The sequence below is a fragment of the Arachis hypogaea genome, chromosome 12, assembly GCF_003086295.3.
Source record: "Arachis hypogaea cultivar Tifrunner chromosome 12, arahy.Tifrunner.gnm2.J5K5, whole genome shotgun sequence".
Taxonomy (NCBI): domain Eukaryota; kingdom Viridiplantae; phylum Streptophyta; class Magnoliopsida; order Fabales; family Fabaceae; genus Arachis; species Arachis hypogaea.
Window position 1 is genome coordinate 61,615,670 of NC_092047.1, and position 24,872 is coordinate 61,640,541.

The 24,872-nt window shown below is 39.3% G+C and overlaps 3 non-coding genes across 3 annotated transcripts; all 3 read right to left on the bottom strand.

The window, feature by feature from the left end:
* Positions 1 to 463: 463 nt before the first annotated feature.
* On the bottom strand, positions 464 to 571 carry LOC112731897 (small nucleolar RNA R71). Its single transcript, XR_003167647.1, has one exon. It is a non-coding gene; the product is annotated as a small nucleolar RNA R71 (small nucleolar RNA).
* A 14,595-nt stretch (positions 572 to 15,166) lies between these two features.
* Positions 15,167 to 15,273, bottom strand: LOC112730844 (small nucleolar RNA R71). The gene has a single exon (XR_003166650.1). It is a non-coding gene; the product is annotated as a small nucleolar RNA R71 (small nucleolar RNA).
* Positions 15,274 to 24,314: 9,041 nt separating this feature from the next.
* LOC112731222 (small nucleolar RNA R71) lies at positions 24,315 to 24,418 on the bottom strand. Its single transcript, XR_003167010.1, has one exon. It is a non-coding gene; the product is annotated as a small nucleolar RNA R71 (small nucleolar RNA).
* Between the last annotated feature and the right edge of the window lie 454 nt (positions 24,419 to 24,872).

Consider the following 24,872-nt stretch of genomic DNA (forward strand, 5'->3'; position numbering starts at 1 on the left):
ATTAAGAGAAGCTAAATTACAACAATCCAGAGACAACTTGATTGAAAATTTCGAACAAGTAAAGAAGATGGCAGCCGAACCCAACAACAATGCAAGGAGGATGCTTGGTGACTTTACTGCACCTAATTCCAATTTACATGGAAGAAGCATCTCCATTCCTGCCATTGGAGCAAACAACTTTGAGTTGAAACTTCAATTAGTTTCTCTGATGCAGCAGAACTGCAAGTTTCATGGACTTCCATCTGAAGATCCTTTTCAGTTCTTAACTGGATTCTTGCAGATATGTGATACTGTTAAGACTAATGGAGTAGATCCTGAAGTCTACAGGCTCATACTTTTCCCTTTTGCTGTAAGAGACAGAGCTAGAGTGTGGTTGGATTCTCAACCCAAGGATAGCCTGAACTCTTGGGATAAGCTGGTCAAGGCTTTCTTAGCCAAGTTCCTTCCTCCTCAAAAGCTGAGCAAGCTTAGAGTGGATGTTCAAACCTTCAGACAGAAAGAAGGTGAATCCCTCTATGAAGCTTGGGAGAGATACAAAGGACTGACCAAAAAGTGTCCTTCTGACATGCTTTCAGAATGGACCATCCTGGATATATTCTATGATGGTTTATCTGAGTTATCAAAGATGTCATTGGATACTTCTGCAGGTGGATCCATTCACCTAAAGAAAACACCTGCAGAAGCTCAAGAACTCATTGACAAGGTTGCAAATAACCAGTTCATGTACACTTCTAAAAGGAATCCTGTGAATAATGGGACGCCTATGAAGAAGGGAGTTCTTGAAATTGATACTCTGAATGCCATATTGGCTCAGAATAAAATATTGACTCAGCAAGTCAATATGATTTCTCAGAGTCTGAATGGAATGCAAGCTGCATCCAACAGTACTCAAGAGGCTTCTCCTGAAGAAGAAGCTTATGATCCTAAGAACCCTGCAATAGCAGAGGTAAATTACTTAGGTGAACCTTATGGAAACACCTATAACTCAACATGGAGAAATCATCCAAATTTCTCATGGAAGGATCAAAAGCCTCAACAAGGCTTTAATAATGGGGGAAGAAACAGGTTTAGCAATAGCAAGCCTTTTCCATCATCCACTCAGCAACAGACAGAGAATTCTGAGCAGAACCCATCTAGCTTAGCAAACTTAATCTCTGATCTATCTAAGGCCACTGTGAGTTTCATGAATGAAACAAGGTCTTCCATTAGAAATTTGGAAGCAAAAGTGGGCCAGCTGAGTAAAAGGATAACTGAAATCCCTCCTAGCACTCTCCCAAGCAATACAAAAGAAAATCCAAAAGGAGAGTGCAAGGCCATTGACATAACCAAAATGGCCGAACCCAAAGAGGGAGTGGAGGACGTGAATCCCAAGGAGGAAGACCTCCTGGGACGTCCAGTGATCAATAAGGAGCTTCCCTCTGAGGAACCAAAGGACTCTGAGGCTCATCTAGAGACCATAGAGATTCCATTGAACCTCCTTATGCCCTTCATGAGCTCTGATGAGTATTCCTCTTCTGAAGAGAATGAGGATGTTACTGAAGAGCAAACTGCCAAGTTTCTTGGTGCAATCATGAAGCTGAATGCCAAATTATTTGGCATTGATACTTGGGAAGTTGAACCTCCCTTGTTCATCAATGAACTAAGTGACCTGGATCAACTGACATTGCCTCAGAAGAGACAGGATCCTGGGAAGTTCATAATACCTTGTACCATAGGCACCATGATCTTTAAGGCTCTGTGTGACCTTGGTTCAGGAATAAACCTCATACCCCTCTCTGTAATAGAGAAACTAGGAATCTATGGGGTGCAAGCTGCTAAAATCTCATTAGAGATGGCAGACAATTCAAGAAAACAGGCTTATGGACAAGTAGAGGACGTGTTAGTAAAGGTTGAAGGCCTTTACACCCCTGCTGATTTCATAGTCTTGGATACTGGAAAGGAAGAGGATGAATCCATCATCCTAGGAAGACCTTTCCTGTCCACAGCAAGAGCTGTGATTGATGTGGACAGAGGAGAATTGATCCTTCAATTGAATGAGGACAACCTTGTGTTTACAACTCAAGGATATCTCTCTGCATCCATAGAGAGGAAGCAGAAGAAGCTTCTCTCAAAGCAGAGTCAAACAAAGCCCCACAGTCAAACTCTAAGTTTGGTGTTGGAGAGTCTCAACAATGCTCTGAACATCCGTGAGGCTCCATGAGAGCCCACTGTCAAGCTATTGACATTAAAGAAGCGCTTGTTGGGAGCAACCCAATTTTTATTTATCTAACTATATTTTTCTTAGTTATATGTCTTTATAGGTTCATGATCATGTGGAGTTACAAAACAAACAAAAAAAAATCAAAAACGGAATCAAAAACAGCAGAAGAAAAATCACACCCTGGAGGAGCATCTGTCTGGCGTTCAAACGCCCAGAACAAGCATGGTTCTGGCGTTCAACGCCAGAAATGGCAGCAAATGGGCGTTGAACACCCAAAATGGGCACCAACCTGGCGCTGAACGCCCAGAGTTGTGTGCAAGGGCATTTTACATGCCTAAATTGGTGCAGAGATGTAAATGCCTTGACACCTAAGGATCTGTGGATCCCACAGGATCATCTCAGGATCTGTGGACCCCACAGGATCCCCACCTACCTCATCATCTCTCTTTCCATTCATGATCATCCCTTCTGTTTTCCATTTACCACTCACATCCATACACCCACTACCTTCAAAATTCAACATCTCTCTCCCACCCAATCCCACCCATATGGCCGAATACACACTCCTATCCATCTCCTCCATATCTTCTTCTTCTTCTTCTATTCTTTCTTCTTTTGCTCGAGGGCGAGTAACATTCTAAGTTTGGTGTGGTAAAATCATAGCTTTTTTGTTTTTTTCCATAACCATTGATGGCACCTAAGGCCAGAGAAACCTCTAGAAAGAGGAAAGGGAAGACAAAAGCTTCCATCAAGGGTTTATAGCTCAGTGGTAGAACATTTGACTGCAAATCAAGAGATCCCTGAGATACCTCAGGGGATACATTTTCTTCCACACAATTATTGGAAGCAACTAAGGGTGGAACATCAAGAGCACTCCATCATCCTTCATGAAATTAGAGAAAATCAAAAAGCAATGAGGGAGGAGCAACAAAGACAAGGAAGAGACATAAAAGAGCTCAAGGACATCATTGGTTCCTCAAGAAGGAAACGCCACCATCACTAAGGTGGATTCATTCCTTGTTCTTACTTTCTCTGTTTTTCGTTTTCTATGTTATGTGCTTATCTATGTTTGTGTCTTCTTTACATGATCATTAGTAGTTAGTAACTTTGTCTTAAAGTTATGAATGTCCTATGAATCTATCACCTCTCTTAAAATGAAAAATGTTTTAATTCAAAAGAACAAGAAGTACATGAGTTTCGAATTTATCCTTGAACTTAGCTTAATTATATTGATGTGGTGACAATGCTTCTTGTTTTCTGAATGAATGCTTGAACAGTGCATATGTCTTTTGAAGTTGTTGTTTAAGAATGTTAAATATGTTGGCTCTTGAAAGAATGATGACTAGGAGACATGTTATTTGATAATCTGAAAAATCATAAAAATGATTCTTGAAGCAAGAAAAAGCAGCAAAGAACAAAGCTTGCAGAAAAAAATAGGCGAAAAAAAAATAGAAAAAAAGAAAAAGCAAGCAGAAAAAGCCAAAGCTCTTAAAACCAAGAGGCAAGAGCAAAAAGCCAATAACCCTTAAAACCAAAAGGCAAGGGCAAATAAAAAGGATCCCAAGGCTTTGAGCATCAGTGGATAGGAGGACCTAAAGGAATAAAATCCTGGTCTAAGCGGCTAAACCAAGCTGTCCCTAACCATGTGCTTGTGGCGTGTAGGTGTCAAGTGAAAACTTGAGACTGAGCGGTTAAAGTCAAGGTCCAAAGCAAAAAAAGAGTGTGCTTAAGAACCCTGGACACCTCCAATTGGGGACTTTAGCAAAGCTGAGTCACAATCTGAAAAGGTTCACCCAATTATGTGTTTGTGGCATTTATGTATCCGGTGGTAATACTGGAAAACAAAGTGCTTAGGGCCACGACCAAGACTCATAAAGAAGCTGTGTTCAAGAATCATCATACTGAACTAGGAGAGTCAATAACACTATCTGAACTCTGAGTTCCTATAGATGCCAATCATTCTGAACCTCAATGGATAAAGTGAGATGCCAAAACTATTCAAGAGGCAAAAAGCTATAAGTCCCGCTCATTTGATTGGAGCTATGTTTCATTGATAGTTTGGAATTTATAGTATATTCTCTTCTTTTTATCCTATTTGATTTTCAGTTGCTTGGGGACAAGCAACAGTTTAAGTTTGGTGTTGTGATGAGCGGATAATTTATACGCTTTTTGACATTGTTTTTAGTATGTTTTTAGTAGGATCTAGTTACTTTTAGGGATGTTTTCATTAGTTTTTATGTTAAATTCACTTTTCTGGACTTTACTATGAGTTTATGTGTTTTTCTGTGATTTCAGGTATTTTCTGGCTGAAATTGAGGGACTTGAGCAGAAATCAGATTCAGAGGTTGAAGAAGGACTGCTGATGCTGTTGGATTCTGACCTCCCTACACTCAAAGTGGATTTTCTGGAGCTAAAGAAGTTGAAATGGCGCGCTACCAATTGCATTGGAAAGTAGACATCCAGGGCTTTCCAGCAATATATAATAGTCTATTCTTTGGCCAAGAATAGATGACGCAAACTGGCGTTCAACGCCAGCTCTCTGCCCAATTCTGGCGTCCAGCGCTAGAAAAGGATCCAAAACCAGAGTTGAACGCCAGAAATGGATCAAAACCTGGCGTTCAACTCCACAAATGGCCTCTGCACGTGGAAAGTTAAAGCTCAGCCCAAGCACACACCAAGTGGGCCCCGGAAGTGAATTTATGCATCAATTACTTACTCATGTAAACCCTAGTGACTAGTTTATTATAAATAGGACCTTTTACTAGTCTTTTTGACCATCTTTGGACGCATGGTTCTTAGATCAGAGGGGCTGGCCATCTCGGCCATGCCTGGACCTTTCACTTATGTATTTTCAACGGTAGAGTTTCTACACTCCATAGATTAAGGTGTGGAGCTCTACTGTTCCTCAAAGATTAATGCAAAGTACTACTGTTTTCTATTCAATTCATCTTATTTCGCTTCTAAGATATTCATTCGTACTTCAACTTGAATGTGATGAACGTGACAATCATCATCATTCCCTATGAACGCGTGCCTGACAACCACTTCCGTTCTACATTAGAATTGAATGAGTATCTCTTAGATCTCTTAATCAGAATCTTCGTGGCGTAAGCTAGAATGATGGCGGCATTCAAGAGAATCCGGAAAGTCTAAACCTTGTCTGTGGTATTCGGAGTAGGATTCAATGAATGAATGACTGTGACGAGCTCCAAACTCGCGATTGCGGGGCGTTAGTGACAGACGCAAAAGGATAGTAAATCCTATTCCAGCATGATCGAGAACCGACAAATGAATAGCCGTGCCATGACAGGGTGTGTTGATCATTTTCACTGAGAGGATAAGATGAAGCCATTGACAAGGGTGATGCCTCTAGACGATTAGCCGTGCCGTGACAGGGCATTGGATCATTTTCCCGAGAGATGACCGAAAGTAGCCGTTGACAATGGTGATGTATCACATAAAGCCAGCCATGGAAAGGAGTAAGACTGATTGGATGAAGATAGCAGGAAAGCAGAGGTTCAGAGGAACGAAAAGCATCTCCATTCGCTTATCTGAAATTCCTACCAATGATTTACATAAGTACCTCTATCCCTATTCTATTAATTATTATTCGAAAACACCATTATCAATTTATATCTGCCTAACTGAGATTTGCAAGGTGACCATAGCTTGCTTCATACCAACAATCTCCGTGGGATTCGACCCTTACTCACGTAAGGTATTACTTGGACGACCCAGTGCACTTGCTGGTCAGTTACACGGAGTTGTGAACCGTGGTCTTGGCATCATGTTTTTGGCGCCATTACCAGGGAAAGAAAGAGCGATGAATTTTACATACTTAAAGTGTAATCACGATTCCGCGTACCAAGAAATATTTACAATAACTAATAATAAGGCACACGTTAGCAGTTCCCCGGCAATGGCGCCATTTTGAAGAACTGAAGATTGATGGTTTAGAGGTTATAGAAACTCTCATTGTAAGTATAGTTACTAAACCAAGAAATCAACCTTTCTTACAAAAGTTTTGGTTGTCACAAGTAACAAACCCCTTTTTAAATTGTTAACCGAAGTATTCAAACCTCGGGTCGTCTTCTCAAGGAACTACAGGGAGGTATGTTCTTATTTGGGGAATTCATTGTATATTCTCTTCTTTTTATCCTATTTGATTTTTAGTTGCTTGGGGACAAGCAACACTTTAAGTTTGGTGTTGTGATGAGCGGATAATTTATACGCTTTTTGGCATTGTTTTTAGTATGTTTTTAGTATATTTTAATTAGTTTTTATTAGTTTTTAAATAAAAATCACTCTTTTGGACTTTACTATGAGTTTGTGTGTTTTTCTGTGATTTCAGGTATTTTCTGGCTGAAATTGAGGGACCTGAGCAAAAATCTGATTCAGAGGCTGAAAAAGGACTGCAGGTGCTGTTGGATTCTGACCTCCCTGCACTCAAAGTGGATTTTCTGGAGCTACAGAAGCCCAATTGGCGCGCTCTCAATTGCGTTGGAAAGTAGACATCCTGGGATTTCCATTAATATATAATAGTCCATACTTTGCTCGAGATTTGATGTCCCAAACAGGCATACTAAGTCAGCTCAAGAATTTTGGCGTTTAACTCCAAAACTGGCACAAAAGCTGGAGTTAAACGCCCAAACTGGCACAAAAGCTGGCGTTTAACTCCAAGAAAAGCCTCTACACATGGAAGCTTCCATGCTCAGCCTAAGCACACACCAAGTGAGTCCGGAAGAAGATTTCTGCATTAATTACTGATTTCTGTAAACCCTAGGCTACTAGTTCTCTATAAATAGGACCTTATACTATTGTATTTTCATCTTTGATAAGTCTTATGCTATCTTAGACACATTTGGAGGCTGGCCATTCGGCCATGCCTAGACCTTGTTCTTATGTATTTTCAACAGTGGAATTTCTACACACCATAGATTAAGGTGTGGAGCTCTGCTGTTCTTCATGAATTAATACAAAGTAATATTGTTTTTCTATTCAACTCAAGTCTATTTCTTCTCCAAGATATTCATTCGTTCTTCAACTTGATGAATGTGATGATCTGTGACACTCATCATCATTCTCACCTATGAACATGTGCCTGACAACCACCTCTGTTCTACTAGCAATGGCTTGAATGCATATCTCTTGGGTTTCTAATCTAAGATTGGAACCTTCGTGGTATAGACTAGAATTATTGGCGGCCATTCCTGAGATCCGGAACGTCTAAACCTTGTCTGTGGTATTCTAAATAGGATATGGGAAGGGATGACTGTGACGAGCTTCAAACTCGCAATTGTGGGGCGTGTAACAGACGCAAAAGGATCAATGGATCCTATTCCGACATGATCGAGAACCGACAGCTGATTAGCCGATGTTGTGACAGAGCATCAGGACCATTTTCACTGAGAGGACGGGAAGTAGCCATTGACAACAGTGATGCCAGACATAAACCTTACCATGGAAAGGAGTATGAATGATTGGAAGAAGGCAATAGGAAAGCAGAGGTTCAAGGGGAACAAAGCATCTTCATACGCTTATCTGAAATCCACCAATGATTTACATAAGTATCTCTATCTTTACTTTATGTTTATTTTCATCAGCTTAAACTCCATAACCATTTGAATCCGCCTGACTGAGATTTACAAGATGACCATAGCTTGCTTCAAGCCGACAGTCTCCATGGGATCGACCTTTACTCACGTAAGGTTTATTACTTGGACGACCTAGTGCACTTGCTGGTTAGTTGTGCAGAATTGTGACAAAGTGTGATTCATGTTTAAGAGCTCCAAGTCCTTTGGCGCCATTGTTGATGATCACAACTTCGTGCACCAGCAACCCAATATTATTTAATTATATTTATTTATATTCCTTTGCTATTTTATGTTTTCTTTAGGTTGATGATCATGTGAAGTCATAAAAACAACTGAAAAATCAAAAACAGAATGAAAAACAGCATAAAAAATAGCACACCCTGGAGGACAGGCTTACTGGCGTTTAAACGCCAGTAAGGATAGCAGAATGGGCATTTAACGCCAAGCCTGGTAGCATTCTGGGCGTTAAACGCCAGAATGGGCAGCACTCTGGGCGTTTAACGCTAGAAAGGGCTGTCTGGCATCTAGCTGGTGTTAAACGCCAGAAATGGGCATATGGCTGGCCTTTAACGCCAGAAATAGGCAGCAGACTGGCGTTTAACGCCAGGAAAGGTAGCAGAGCTGGCGTTAAATGCCAGAATTGGCATAGAATGGGCGTTTGAACGCTAGAATGGTGTAGGAAGTAGAATTCCTTGACACCTCAGGATCTGTGGACCCCACAGGATCCCCACCTACCCCACCTCTTCTTCTCTCCTCTTCACACCTTTCCATAACACTCTTCCCCAAATACCCTTGACCAATCTCATTAATAACTCTTCCCCAAATACCCCTCACCTATCAAATCTTACACTCTTCTCCATAATCTCTTCACCACTCACATCTATCCATCATAAACCCCACCTACCTCACCATTCAAATTCAAACCATTTCCCTCCCAAACCCACCCATTCTCACACAGATTCCCTCTCTCCCCTACCCTATAAATACCGCTCCTCACTACCTTTCATTTCACACATCATACACACTACTACCCCCCTTGGCCGAAACCTTCACTACCCTCCATCTCCTCTATTTCTTCTTCTTCTACTCCTTTCTTTCCCCTTTTGCTCAAGGACAAGCAAACCTTCTAAGTTTGGTGTGGGAAAAGCTAAGCTTTTTTTTTTTCATAATCATCAATGGCACCTAAGACCGGAGAAACCTCTAGAAAGAGGAAAGGGAAGGCAATTGCTTCCACATCAGAGTCATGGAAGATGGAAAGATTCATCTCAAAGGTCTATCAAGACCACTTCTATGAAGTTGTGGCCAAGAAAAAGGTGATCCCCGAGGTCCCCTTCAAGCTCAAAAGGAGTGAATATCTGGAGATCCGACATGAGATTCAAAGAAGAGGTTGGAAAACTCTCACCAACCCCCATTCAACAAGTCAGAATATTAATCGTTTAAGAGTTCTATGCTAATACATGGATCACTAAGAACCATGATCAAAGTATGAATCCGAACCCAAAGAATTGGCACACAATGGTTCGGGGGAATTACTTGGATTTCAGTCCAGAAAATGTGAAGTTAGCATTCAACTTGTCAATGATGCAAGGAGACCCTCACCCTTTCATTAGAAGGGTCAACTTTGATCAAAGGTTGGACCAAGTCCTTAGGGACATTTGTGTGGAAGGTGCTCAATGGAAGAGAGACTCAAGAGGCAAGCCAGTTCAACTAAGAAGGCTTGACCTCAAACCCGTGGCTAGGGGATGGTTGGAGTTCATCCAACGCTCTGTCATTCCTACTAGCAACCGGTCTGAAGTTACAATAGACCGGGCTATCATGATCCATAGCATCATGAATAGAGAGGAAGTAGAAGTTCATGAGATCATATCCCTAGAACTCTACAAGGTGGCAGACAAGTCCTCTACTTTGGCAAGATTAGTCTTCCCTCATCTCATCTGTACCCTATGTAATTCAGTTGGAATTGCCATAGAGGGAGACGTCCTCATTGAAGGAGACAAGCCCATCACTAAGAAAAGGATGGAGCAAACAAGAGAGCCCACTCAGGACCTCAACAAGAGCATGAGGAAGTTCCTCATCTAGAAATCCCTGAGATGCCTCAAGGGATGCATTTTCCTCCACAAAACTATTGGGAGAAAATCAACACCTCCATTGGAGAATTGAGTTCCAACATGGGGCAACTAAGGATGGAGCACCAAGAGCATTCCATCCTCCTCCATGAAATTAGAGAAGACCAAAGAGCCATGAGGGAGGAGAAACAAAGGCAAGGAAAAGACATAGAGGAGCTCAAGCACTCCATAAGATCTTCAAGAGGAAGAACTAGCCGCCATCACTAAGGTGGACCCGTTCTTTAATTTTCTTGTTCTTATTTTTATGTATTTCAAAAATTAGGCTTTATGTTTTATCTATGTTTGTGTCTTTATTACATGATCATTAGTTTCTAGTGTCTATGTCTTAAAGCTATGAATGTCCTATGAATTCTTCACCTTTCTTAAATGAAAAAATGTTTTTAATTGCAAAAGAACTAGAAATACATGATTTCGAATTCTATCTTGAAATTAGTTTAATTATTTTGATGTGGTGGCACTACTTTTTGTTTTTTGAATGAATTCTTGAACAATGCATTTTTTTGAATTTGTTGTTTATGAATGTTAAAATTGTTGGCTCTTGAAAGAATAATGAAAAAGGAGAAATGTTATTGATAATCTGAAAAATTATAAAATTTATTCTTGAAGAAAGAAAAAGCAGTGAAAAGCTTGCAGAAAAAAAGAAAAAAATGGCAAAAAAAAAGAAAAAAAAGAGAAAGAAAGAAAAAGAAAAAGCAAGCAGAAAAAGCCAGTAGCCCTTTAAACCAAAAGGCAAGGGTAAAAAGATCTAAGGCTTTGAGCATTAATGGATAGGAGGGCCCAAAGGGAAAAAATCCTGGCCTAATCGGCTAGACCAAGCTGTCCCTAACCATGTACTTGTGGCGTGAAGGTGTCAAGTGAAGAGCTTGAGACTGAGCAGTTAAAGTCGTGGTCCAAACCAAAAAAAAGAGTGTGCTTAAGAGCTCTTGGCACCTCTAACTGGGGACTTTAGCAAAGCTGGGTCACAATCTGAAAAGGTTCACCCAGTTGTGTGTCTGTGGCATTTATGTATCCGGTGGTAATACTAGAAAACAAAATGCTTAGGGTCACGATCAAGACTCATAAAGTAGTTGTGTTCAAGAATCAACATACTGAACTAAGAAAATCAATAACACTATCTGAATTCTGAGTTCCTATGGATGCCAATCATTCTGAACTTCAAAGGATAAAGTGAGATGCCAAAACTGTTCAGAAGCAAAAAGGCTACAAGTCTCGCTCATTTAATTGAAACTAATTTTCATTGATAAGTTTGGAATTCATTGTATTTTCTCTTCTTTTTATCCTATTTTGTTTTTAGTTGCTTGGGGACAAGCAACAATTTAAGTTTGGTGTTGTGATGAGCGGATAATTTATACCCTTTTTGGCAGTATTTTTATATAGTTTTTAGTATATTTTAGTTACTTTTTACTATATTTTTATTAGTTTTTATTCAAAAATCACATTTCTGGACTTTACTATGAGTTTGTGTATTTTTCTGTGATTTCAAGTATTTTCTGGCTGAAATTGAGGGACCTGAGCAAAAATCTGATTCAGACGCTGAAAAAGGACTGCAGATGCTGTTGGATTCTGACCTCCCTGCACTCGAAGTGGATTTTCTGGAGCTACAGAAGCCCAATTGGCGCCCTCTCAACTGCGTTGGAACGTAGACTTCCTGGTCTTTCCAGCAATATATAATACTTCATATTTTGCTCGAGATTTGATGGCCTAAACTGGTGTTCAAAGTCAGCCTAAAACATCTTGGCGTAAAACTCCCAAACTAGCACCAGAATTGGAGTTAAATGCCCAAACTGGCACCAAAGCTGGCGTTTAACTCCAGGAATAGCCTATGTACGAAAAAGCTTCAATGCTCAGCCCAAGCACACCCCAAGTGGGCACCGGAAGTGGATTTCTACACTATCTGCACTTAGTTACTCATTTTCTGTAACCCTAGGTTACTAGTCTAGTATAAAAACTACTTTTAGATATTTATTTTAAAAAAAGTTTTTCGACCCTCTTTGGAACCGATTGAACACGTTTGGAGGCTGGTGATTTAAGAAAATTGTCGTGTCGGTATAGAATTTCACACAAAATGAATTCTCGTTGCAAGTATAGTTCTACACCAACAAACAATTCTCCCAATCAAAAATTTGGTTGTCACATGTAACAAACCCCAAATGAAAATTAACTGGAGTATTTGAACTCCGAGTCGTCTCACAAGGAATTGCAATGAAATGGTCAATTATTAGGTATGAAAATTCAAGGGGGTTTTGATTTTATATTTTTGCAAGAGAATAAATGACATGAAAGTAAAATAACAAGAACTAATATCACCATCCTTGTCTACAAACTATATATTGATAATTATGAGAGTCCAACCTGTTAAGTCTACCTCCAAAAGCTTTAAGTACTTAATATCTACTCCTAAGCTTGAAGTGTAACAACCCTAGTTTTTGAAAATCAAATAATTAGTTATTTGTGATTTATTTTATTTGTTGATAATTTTATTTTAAGAAAATTATTTTACAAAAGGTAATTAAATGGAGTTTCATAATAATTGAAGTTTAAATTAACTAGAATTTTTATATAAACTTTATTAGATATTTGGTATAATTAAAATTATAATTTTGATAATTGAAAAATAAGAAGAATTGTATAATTTAATTTAAATAAATTCTATTTTGAATGAATTATGTTATTAATTTGAACTCCTAGAAATTATTTTATTAGAAATGATTAGATTGATATTTATAAATACTTTAAGTTTAAGTCAATTAATATTTATGTACAATTTTATTATAATTAATTATTTTGTAAATTGAAATTAAAGTTTTGGAGATAGAAAAATAATGAAAAGTTATATCATTTAATTTGAATAACTAATATTGAGCTAAACCATATTTTATAAAAAACGTGATTAATATATTTATTTTATAATGTAAATTAGAAATAATTGATTGAACTTAGCAATATGTTGATAAATAATGTTCCTAAATATTTTTAAGAGTATATTTGGTTTTAAAATTATCCTACCCTTCAATTTTATCAAAATATCAATTCATAGCTATCCTTTATTCTTTTATAAAATCCTAATTTCTAACCCTAATTCTCAAATTGAATCAGAAACCTAATTCCCAAATTAATTGAGAAACTGATAAACCACTATTTTATGGTTTATATTGTGTTTAATTGTGTGATTTTATCATGATCCTTACCCACTTATTCGTTAATTTAGCATGCATTTATATTTCCTTCCTAAAGTTATTACATGATTGAAAACTTACTTCCTAGAGACTTTTAATTATGTATTTTATTTCTCCTTTATTCCATTCGATGCCGTGATCTGTGTGTTAAAGTGTTTCAGGCTTTATAGGGCATGAATGAGTTGGAGATTGGAAAGGAAGCCTGCAAAAATGGAAGGAACACAAGGAATTGAGGAGATGACCAGCGAGAAGCGACGCGGCCGCATGGATGACGCAACCGCGCGGAGAAGAGCAAATCGCAGTGACGCGGCCGCATGGATGACGCGACCGCGTAGCAAAGCAGAACGCCAAATGACGCGTCCGAATGAGCGACGCGATCGCGTGACATACGCGATCTGCATAATCTGCAGAATCGCTGAGGGCGATTTTGGGCCCTATTTTGACCCAGTTTTTGGCCCAGAAAAGCAGACTAGAGCCAGAGAATATGCAGAAATCAGGGAGAACATTCATTCTACACAGTTTTAGTTTTAGATCTAGTTTTTACTCCTCCCCTAGGTTTTCTCTCTACACATTCATAGTTCTTAGGATTTAATTTTCTCTTACTTTTTGGCATTGGAACACTGAGAAGAGTTATTACCTCATTAAGACTTCGTCATTCTAGTTCGTTTTCTTTACTTGGCTTTACTCTTCCATGTTCTTTGCTTTGTTTAATTTTACCATTGGAATATTTTTAGGATAATTTAATACAAGGATCACTTTTATTTTTAATTGACTATTTTAATTTTTATTTACAATGTCTTTCTTTAATTCCTTTTCATATGCTATGAATTTTATATTCACAATGAGTGAGTCATTCCCTAACTTGATGGGGAGTTGATTGAAAGGAACCCTTGAGTTGTGAAACTTAAAAGAAAGATTGTAATTGGGTTTATGGTTGGATTGCCTTCTAGTCACTAACACCAATCTCTTTTAATTAAGTGGATTGCAACTTGTGAACAGACGTAGCATTCCAACTTGTTTGACTTTCCCTTACCTAGTAAAGGATAACTAAACAGGACAACCTTTAATTGTCAATTAATCTTGAGAGTATTCCAACAATAATAGGGATTCCAACTAATCAAATCCCAGTCAAGGATTTTATTTACATTATTCAAATTCACCAATTTAATTTCCTGTTTACTCAACTCAAACTTTTTTGAAAACCTCTGATTAATAAAATAGCACACTTTTCTGCAACTCGTTGGGAGACAACCTGGGACTCATACTCCCAGTATTTTAATTTAAATTTTCTCTGTGACACCTTTTTAAATTGATAGGCAGATTTCTGGTGAGTTAAGAACTATACTTGCAACATATATATTTTAACAATTTTTAATTCGCTAATTTCTGCCCACATCAATTTTTGGCGCCGTTGCCGGGGAGTTGCAATAGAGTGCTAAAGTTATTAATTGGATTTTTATTTATTTATTTGTATTTTATTTTATTTTTCTACTATGAGCTGCTTGTTTCTTTCGCTAGATGACGCGTTCACTTCCTGATCCAAGCTTGCCAGTATTCGATCCTGAGATTGAAAGAACCATCTCACGAATAAGGAGAGCTCGGCGTCGGTTAGTCCTCTCTGAGGGCGGATTTGAAATCCCATTTGAGGAAGAAACCAGCTCCCGTTCTACTGATTTGGTTGATTTACGTACAGGTAACATGGCGGCAGCCAGAAGAGTTACTATCCAGGAGGAAGGAGCCCCTGATTTTACAATGCAACTGTTTCAAGCGCATCACCCAGCGGTGGCTATAGATTTTGAAATAAAGACCGCACTGCTCAATTTGATGCCCAAGTTTCATGGCTTACCTGCTCAAGAGCCTATCAAGCACCTGAGAGATTTCCAGGCAGCCTGTTCTACTGTCAGGCATGATGGTGCAGATGAAACATCAATTTTGCTGAAAGCTTTCCCGTTTTCTCTTGAGGGAAAAGCAACAGAGTGGTACTACACTCAACCCCTAGCGAATGTATCCAACTGGGATACACTCAGAAAAGAATTTTTGGAAAAATTCTTTCCATCTGAGGTTACTGATAAACTGAGAAAAGACATTTCCACGATTGTTCAAGATGACAACGAGACTCTCTTTGAATACTGGGAGCGCTTCAATAATCTTCTGAAAGCATGCCCCCACCACAGGATTGACAAGATAGTGTTACTCATCTATATCACACAGGGTATGAGGCCCCAAGATAAGACCACATTGGAAAGTGCTAGCAATGGGTCTATGAAGAAGTACAAAACCACTGATGAGGCATGGCAATTGATTAGCGACTTAGCTGAATCTACTAGGAACCACAGGCAGAAACAAGGCCATTCAAAAGCCGTTGCAGAAGTATCCTCTAGCAGAGAGACTGCTGCTCTAGCTCAGAGTATCTGTGAAATGACCAACTTGCTGAAGCAAATGCAATTGAATCAACAACAAGTTCAGCAAGCTCAACCTTCTCCACCACAGCAAAGCCAACAATTAGTCCCACAGAGAGTTTGTAGAATTTGTGCTGATTATAGCCATTATACTGATGAATGCCCACAGCTCCAGCAGGAAGACAACATGGTGGCATCCACTCATAACTTCTATGACCGCCCCAACCAAGGGTACAATCAAGGTGAAAATCATAACCATGGATGGCAGGATAATTCTAACCAGAATTTGAGGGACAACAGTAATAGAGGAGGCAGAGATAATCAGGGAAATCAGAGGTGGAATAATAACAACAACAGGCAGCAGAATCAACCTTACAGAGCACCTCACTTAAGGCAATCCCAAGAACCACAGAATACCCAACAGCAGACCTCTCAATTTACTCATCTTTCTTCATCTCCTAATGAAGAGTTACTACAATCTTTTGAGCGAAGAGAACAGACCATGGAAAATAATATTATGAATAACATTAATGCCAGTCTGAATGGTCTGGCCTCTACTTTACAAGCTCTTGTCTCACAGATTGGATCAATGCGAAATTCCAGTAACCAACCTTCGAGCTCCACTGGAATCCCCTCTTAACCATCACCCTAAGGTCCGGAACCACACTGCAAGAGAGGAATCAGGAGGAGCTAAGCTCACCAGAACACGCTTCAGCTGAAGAGGTAGTAGAGATAGAAGATGTTGAAGAGGAAGAGGACATACAGGACATAACTGAAAAAGAAGAAGCCCAACCACAGGAGGAAGCATCAAAAGGCACAGACACTGCAGAAAACACCACTCTCATTCCATTTCCACAACTTGCAAGGAAGCCCAGGAAGCAGCTGGAACCTGATCCCAAAATGGTAGAAATATTCAAAAAGGTTGAGGTAACTGTTCCTCTTTTTGATGTTATTCAACAGGTACCTAAGTATGCAAAGTTTCTAAAAGATTTATGTATACATAAGGATAAAATTAATGAATTAGAAACTATTCCTTTAGGTAGTTCCATATCTACTTTAATGGGAGGATTGCCTGAAAAGTGTAGTGACCCAGGTCCTTGTATAGTTAGTTGTACTAATGGTGGTGTAGTAATTTATGATTGTATATGTGATTTAGGAGCATGTGTTAGTATAATGCCTTTGTCTATATATGATATTTTGAGGCTCCCTCCCTTAAAAAGGTCGGCAGCTCGTTTTGTGTTAGCAGATAAAAGCATTATTACAGTGGCTGAAGTTGCTGAAGATGTTTTAGTGAACATTAAAGGGCTTACATTTCCCACTGATTTTTATATCTTGGAGATTCCCCATAATGACTCAGATAAGCCATCATCAATCTTACTTGGAAGACCATTCCTGAAGACATCAAAATTCAAATTGGATGCTTTTTCAAGAACATACTCTTTTGAAATAGATGGCCGAATAGTAATCTTCAATCTGAATGGAGTCATAAACAACCCTCCAGAAGATCATTCTATCTTCCAGTGTGAAGTCATAGATGAAATTGTAGCTGAAGTTCACAAGAAAGAATTAGAAGAGAGGCACACTGGTGCACGAAATTGGGATCTCAGGCAACGGCGCCAAAAACTATGTACGAACGTCTTAATAAATTGTTTTTCATTCACAACTTCGATACAACTAACCAGCAAGTGCACTGGGTCGTCCAAGTAATAAACCTTACGTGAGTAAGGGTCGATTCCACGGAGATTGTTGGTATGAAGCAAGCTATGGTCACCTTGTAAATCTCCGTCAGGCGGATATAAAATAGTTATGGAGTTTTCGAACATAAATAATAAATAGATAGAAAATAAGGATAGAAACACTTATGTATATCATTGGTGAGAATTTCAGATAAGTGTATAGAGATGCTTTCGTTCCTCTGAACCTCTGCTTTCCTGCTGTCTTCATCCAATCAGTCTTACTCCTTTCCATGGCTGGCTTTATGTAAGGACATCACCGTTGTCAATGGTTACTTTTTATCCTCTCTGAAAAATGGTCCGATGCGCTGTCACTACATGGCTAATCGTCTGGAGGCATCACCCTTGTCAATGGCTGCATCCTATCCTCTTGTGAAAATGGTCCAAATGCTCTGTCACAGCACGGCTAATCATTTGAGGTTCTCGATCATACTAGAATAGGATTCACCCTCCTTTTGTGTCTGTCACTACGCCCAGCACTCGCGAGTTTGAAGTTCGTCACAGTCATTCAATCCCAGAGTCCTACTCGGAATACCACAGACAAGGTTTAGACTTTCCGGACTCTCATGAATGCCGCCATCAATCTAGCTTATACCACGAAGATTCTGATTAAGACATCTAAGAGATACTCATTCAATCTAAGGTGGAACGGAAGTGGTTGTCAGGCACGCGTTCGTGGGGGAATGATGATGATTGTCACGTTCATCACATTCAGGTTGAAGTGCGAATGAATATCTTAGAAGCGGAATAAGTTGAATTGAATAGAAAAACAGTAGTACTTTGCATTAATCTTTGAGGAACAGCAGAGCTCCACACCTTAATCTATGGAGTGCAGAAACTCTACCGTATGAAAATACATAAGTGATAATGGTTCAGGCATGGCCGAATGGCCAGCCCCCATGAAAGTCTAAGATAGCATAAAACTTATCAAAGATCTCTAATACAATAGTAAAAAGTCCTATTTATAATAAACTAGTTACTAGGGTTTACAGAAGTAAGTAATTGATGTATAAATCCACTTCCGGGGCCCACTTGGTGTGTGCTTGGGCTGAGCTTGAATGTTACACGTGTAGAGGTCAATCTTGGAGTTGAACACCAGTTTGTAACGTATTTCTGGCGTTCAACCCTGGCTTGTGACGTATTTCTGGCGTTTAACTCCAGACAGCAGCGTAGAACTGGCGTTCAACGCCCTTTGACATCATCTAAACTCGGCCAAAGTATGAACTATTATATATTGCTGGAAAGCCCTGGATGTCTACTTTCGAACGCAATTGGAAGCGTGCCATTTTGAGTTCAGTAGCTCCAGAAAATCCACTTTGAGTGCAGGGAGGTCAGAATCCAACAGCATCAGCAGTCCTTCTTCAACCTCTGAATCTGATTTTTGCTCAAGTCCCTCAATTTCAGCCAGAAAATACCTGAAATCACAGAAAAATACAAAAACTCATAGTAAAGTCTAGAAATGTGAATTTAACATAAAAACTAATAAAAGCATCCCTAAAAGTAACTAGATTCTACTAAAAACATACTAAAAACAATGCCAAAAAGCGTATAAATTATCTGCTCATCACAACACCAAACTTAAATTGTTGCTTGTCCCCAAGCAACTAAAAATCAAATAGGATAAAAAGAAGAGAATATACTATAAATTCCAAACTATCAATGAAACATAGCTCCAATCAGATGAGCGGGACTTGTAGCTTTTTGCCTCTTGAATAGTTTTGGCATCTCACTTTATCCATTGAGGTTCAGAATGATTGGCATCTATAGGAATTCAGAGTTCAGATAGTGTTATTGATTCTCCTAGTTCAGTATGATGATTCTTGAACACAGCTATTTTATGAGTCTTGGCCGTGGCCCTAAGCACTTTGTTTTCCAGTATTACCACCGGATACATAAATGCCACAAACACATAATTGGGTGAACCTTTTCAGATTGTGACTCAGCTTTGCTAAAGTCCCCAATTAGAGGTGTCCAGGGTTCTTAAGCACACTCTTTTTTTGCTTTGGACCTTGACTTTAACCGCTCAGTCTCAAGTTTTCACTTGACACCTTCACGCCACAAGCACATGGTTAGGGACAGCTTGGTTTAGCCGCTTAGGCCAGGATTTTATTCCTTTAGGCCCTCCTATCCACTGATGCTCAAAGCCTTGGAATCCTTTTTATTTACCCTTGCCTTTTGGTTTTAAGGGTTATTGGCTTTTTGCTCTTGCCTCTTGGTTTTAAGAGCTTTTGGCTTTTTCTGCTTGCTTTTTCTCTTTTTTTTTTTTCGCCTATATATTTTTTTCTTTTTTTTTTCTGCAAGCCTTGTTTTTTGCTGCTTTTTCTTGCTTCAAGAATCATTTTTATGATTTTTCAGATTATCAAATAACATGTCTCCTTATCATCATTCTTTCAAGAGCCAACATATTTAACATTCTTAAACAACAACTTCAAAACACATATGCACTGTTCAAACATTCATTCAGAAAACAAGAAGCATTGTCACCACATCAATATAATTAAACTAAGTTCAAGGATAAATTCGAAACTCATGTACTTCTTGTTCTTTTGAATTAAAACAGTTTTCATTTAAGAGAGGTGTTGGATTCATAGGACATTCATAACTTTAAGACAAAGTTACTAAATACTAATGATCATGTAATGAAGACACAAACATGGATAAGCACTTATCATTAAGAAAACGAAAAACAGAAAATAAGAACAAGGAATGAGTCCACCTTAGTGATTGTGGCGTTTCCTTCTTTAGGAACCAATGATGTCCTTGAGCTCTTCTATGTCTCTTCCTTGTCTTTGTTGCTCCTCCCTCATTGCTTTTTGATCTTCTCTTATTTCATGAAGGATGATGGAGTGCTCTTGATGTTCCACCCTTAATTGTCCCATGTTGGAACTTAATTCTCCTAGGGAGGTGTTGATTTGCTCCCAATAGTTTTGTGGAGGAAAATGCATTTGAGGCATCTTCGGGATCTCATGGTGATGAGCTTCATGCGTCTCTTGAGATCCATGAATGGGCTCTCTTGCTTGCTCCATCCTTTTCTTAGTGATGGGCTTCTCTTCCACAATGAGAATGTCTCCTTCTATGAAAGCTCCAGCTGAGTAACATAGATGGCAAATAAGATGAGGAAAAGCTAGCCTTGCCCCACGAGAGGGCTTTTCGGCTATTTTGTAGAGTTCAAGGGAGATAACTTCATGAACCTCTACTTCTTCTCCAGTCATGATGCTATGGATCATGATGGCCCGATCCACAGTAACTTCAGATCGGTTGCTAGTGGAGATGATGGAGCGTTGGATGAACTCCAGCCATCCTCTAGCCACAGGCTTGAGGTACAGTCTTCTTAATTGAACCGGCTTGCCTTTGGAGTCAATCTTCTATTGAGCTCCTTCCACACATATGTCCATGAGGACTTGGTCCAACCTTTGATTAAAGTTGACCCTTCTAGTGTAGGGGCGTGCATCTCCTTGCATCATAGGCAAGTTAAACGCCAACCTCACATTTTCCGGACTAAAATCTAAGTATTTCCCCCGAGCCATTGTAATATAATTCTTTGGGTTTGGGTTCTTACTTTGATCATGGTTCCTAGTGATCCATGCATTGGCATAGAACTCTTGAACCATTAGGATGCCAACTTGTTGGATGGGGTTTGTTAGAACTTTCCAACCTCTTCTTTGGATTTCATGTCGGATCTCCGGATACTCATTCTTCTTGAGCTTGAAAGGGACCTCGGGGATCACCTTCTTCTTGGCCACAACATCATAGAAGTGGTCTTGATGAGCTTTGGAGATGAATCTTTCCATCTCCCATGACTCGAAGGTGGAAGCTTTTGTCTTCCCTTTCCCTTTTCTAGAGGATTCTCCGGTCTTGGGTGCCATCAATGGTAATGGAAAAACAAAAATCTTATGCTTTTTCCACACCAAACTTAGAATATTGCTTGCCCTCGAGCAAGAGAAGAAAGAATAGATGAAGAAGAAGAAGAAAATATGGAGGAGAGGGGGGAGGGGTGTATTCGGCCAAGAAGGGGAAGAGAGGGTTGTGTTGTGTGAAAATGAAGAAGAATGGAGGGCTTTATATAGGGAAGGGAGGGGGGGTAATGATGCCAAGGCATCTTAGGCTAGTTTCACTAGCATTTTTCTGTTAGTTTTAGTTGTCTTATGCATTTTCTTGAGCTTAAAGTAACCAAGAATGGTTAAATGAATAACAAAGCAATGAACCATCCAAACAGTATGATTTTGATGCAAAATCCATGAGTTTTAGTTATATTACTTGAATGCTATGAATGGAAGATTTCTCATGAAATTTTGCAAGACTTTGATGCAATTGTTTGGATGATTTCAGGGAAGAAGAGGCTAGGCAAGGAAGCAACAAAATCAATAAAGGAAGCTTGAATATCACATGTGGAGTTTAAGTTCCAGTTTAAGCCTAAACTGGAGCTTAAACGCCAGAATCATGAAGGCTAAGAAATGCTGGAACTGGCGTTTAACCTCTAGTTTAACCTTAAACTGGAAGTTAAACGCCAGAATGAGAATTTCACCAAGAGAGCATTTCCACGTTTAAGCTCCAGTTTAACCTTAAACTGGAGCTTAAACGTGTTCGACACAATTTCTCACCAGGAAGCATTTCCACGTTTAACCTCCAGTTTAACCTTAAACTGGAGGTTAAACGCCAGAAGTAAGAAAGGCACCAGGAGCATTTCCACGTTTAAGCTCCAGTTTAACCTTAAACTGGAGCTTAAACGTGTTCGACTATTTCCCTCCTCCAGGGTTGCTTTCTCATTTCCACGTTTAAGCTTCAGTTTAACCTTAAACTGAAGCTTAAACGTGTTCGACCCAATTGCTCCTCCAGGGTTGCTTTCTTCATTTCCACGTTTAAGCTTCAGTTTAACCTTAAACTGAAGCTTAAACGTGTTCGACATTTCACACTCCTGGGTTGCTTTCTTCCATTTCCATGTTTAAGTTTCAGTTTAACCTTAAACTGAAACTTAAACTTCAACTTAAACGCCACTTTTTGAAAGGGGTTTCTGGGCCAAATATATTGAAGTTTAAGTAGCATTTGAGCACAAACATTAACTTGAACATATTATGGTATGAAACCCAATTGAATGTCATGGTTTATGGATTGATGAGAGCTTCAATTTGTTGAGTCTTGTGTCATTACTTGTTTATCACTAAGTTTGCTCAATGAATGTTACAGAATTGGATCACAGCCTCATCAGGATTATGGACCATAAACCCAAAGCAAAAGGAAATCAGGGAAAGGCCTCAAAGCCCAAGAAACACAACAGAAGCTCAATTTAGAAAGTGTATAAATAGGATAGAATTTAAGTTAGTTAGGAGAAGTTTTTACACACAGAGAACTTTGGATCATTTTCCTTTAGTTTTGTAATTGAATTCAGAGCTATGACTCACTAAACCCCTTTCATTGGGTTAGGGAGCTCTATTGTAATTCAATGAATCAATAATAGTTTTATCTTCTTCTTCAATCTTTTCTCTTGAATTTTGTTAGAAAGCTTCTCGATCTAATTCCATTGGGTAGTTGTCTTGGGAAAGAAACTGCCCATAATTGGAATCCTTCGGAACCTTGGGAAAGGAATGGAGGATTCATGCTAGAGAAGCTTTCTCACAGTGAATTGGATTGGGGTTTGGATGGATATTGTGACATGTAATCCTACCAAATTGTGGTTCATGAAACTGTGTGGTATAATCAGTGATCGAGCATCATCTCTTCTTATAAACATTTAAACCAAGGGATTGGGAATTTGTTTGTTTTTAGAGAGAATTGGTGAGCCAAGGGATTGGGATCCAATCATATAAGATTGCCAAGCAAAATTCAATGAATGCATTGGTTGAGGAAGGGATAAAAGTTGTTTTGATTCGGAGATCTCAATAGCTCCTAACACCCAATGAACTCCCCATTTCTGATTTACCACTTTCTCTTTACATTCTGCAATTAAATTCATGCAATCACCCCCATCCCTTTTAATTTTAGCAATTTAGCTTCTCGCTCTTTAATTCATGCAATTTTACATTCCGCAATTCTCATCTAAATCTTGATTCCACTCAACTAGAACATACTTCTAATCCGAATTGCTCACTCAACCAATCCTTGTGGGATTCGACCTCACTCTATTGTGAGTTTTTACTTGACGATAACCGGTGCACTTGCCGGAAGGAATTTTGCCGATCGTGCAATTTCCTAAATCGTAGCATAACAAGTTTATGCGCATCAAGTTTATGGCGCCGTTGCCGGGGATTGGTTTTCGATTGACAATTCTCAAATTGGAAGTTAACTAGATTGAGCATTTTTCTTGCCTTGTTAATTCAGTTCAAGTTACTTGTTGAATTTTAATTTCTGCACTCTGTTACATGCTTTCTTTCTTTATGCCTTTAAATTCAAGCAACTAACTCACTGACTCACTAACTATTTGAATTAATTCCTCAACTGCTCTAACCATACTCTTCCATTAACCAAGAGTATTTCACTTGTTTGGTGCCTGTGCTGTGTTCTTGTATGACAGGTAGGAGAGGAGAGACATCAACTCCTCCATATACCGAACCAGAGAGGACCCTTCATAGAATTAGAAGGGAAGCAAGAGGGAAGAGAGTACTGAGAGAAGAGGAATCTGAAGGAGAATTTGAGGACAATTTTGAGGAAGCTTTAGATCTCAACATGGATAGAGAAGTTCACAACCATGAGAGGGCTGATGGAAACAATGCCATTCCTGAGAGGAGAGTTCTTGGTTCATACATAAACCCAACCTCTGGGAATTGTGGTAGCAGCATTCAGAAACCACCCATTCAGGCCAACAATTTTGAACTCAAACCACAGCTAATATCACTTGTGGAGGATCATTGTTCATTTGGTGGGAGTGCTAATGAAGATCCAAACCAACATCTCACAAAATTCCTGAGAATTTGCGACACTGTGAAGTCCAATGGAGTCCAGGAAGATACCTATAAACTGCTCTTGTTCCCATTTTCACTTAGGGACAAGGCAGCTAAGTGGCTGGAATCATTCCCAAGGGGGAGCCTAACAACCTGGGATGAGGTGGAAAGCAAGTTTCTGGCACGTTTCTACCCCCCACAAAAGGTCAATAGGCTTCGATCTGAGGTTCAGACTTTTAGACAACAAGATGGTGAAACTCTCTACGAGGCATGGGAGAGATTCAAGGATTTGACAAGGAAATGCCCACCAGACATGTTCCATGACTGGGTGCAATTGCATATTTTCTATGATGGACTTTCTTATGAATCAAGGAAGGCTGTAGACCATTCATCAGGAGGTTCATTGAACAGGAAAAAGACTGTGGAAGAAGCCATTGAAGTGATTGAGACAGTGGCTGAGAATGAGTACTACTATGCTTCAGAGAGACACAACACTAAGGGAGTCATGGAGCTGAACCATGTTGATACAATTTTAGCCCAAAACAAGGTGTTTGCCAAGCAACTAGCAGAGCTCACCAGGAAATTAGAAATAAAGCAAGTGGCTGCAATACACACACAAGATCAAGAGGAAGTAAGCACTGAAGGAGGTGATTGGGAAGAGGCCAACTATGTGGGAAACCAACAAAGGCAATCATATGATTCACATTCCAACACTTACAACCCAGGATGGAAAAACCACCCAAACTTTGGGTGGGGGAACCAACAAACC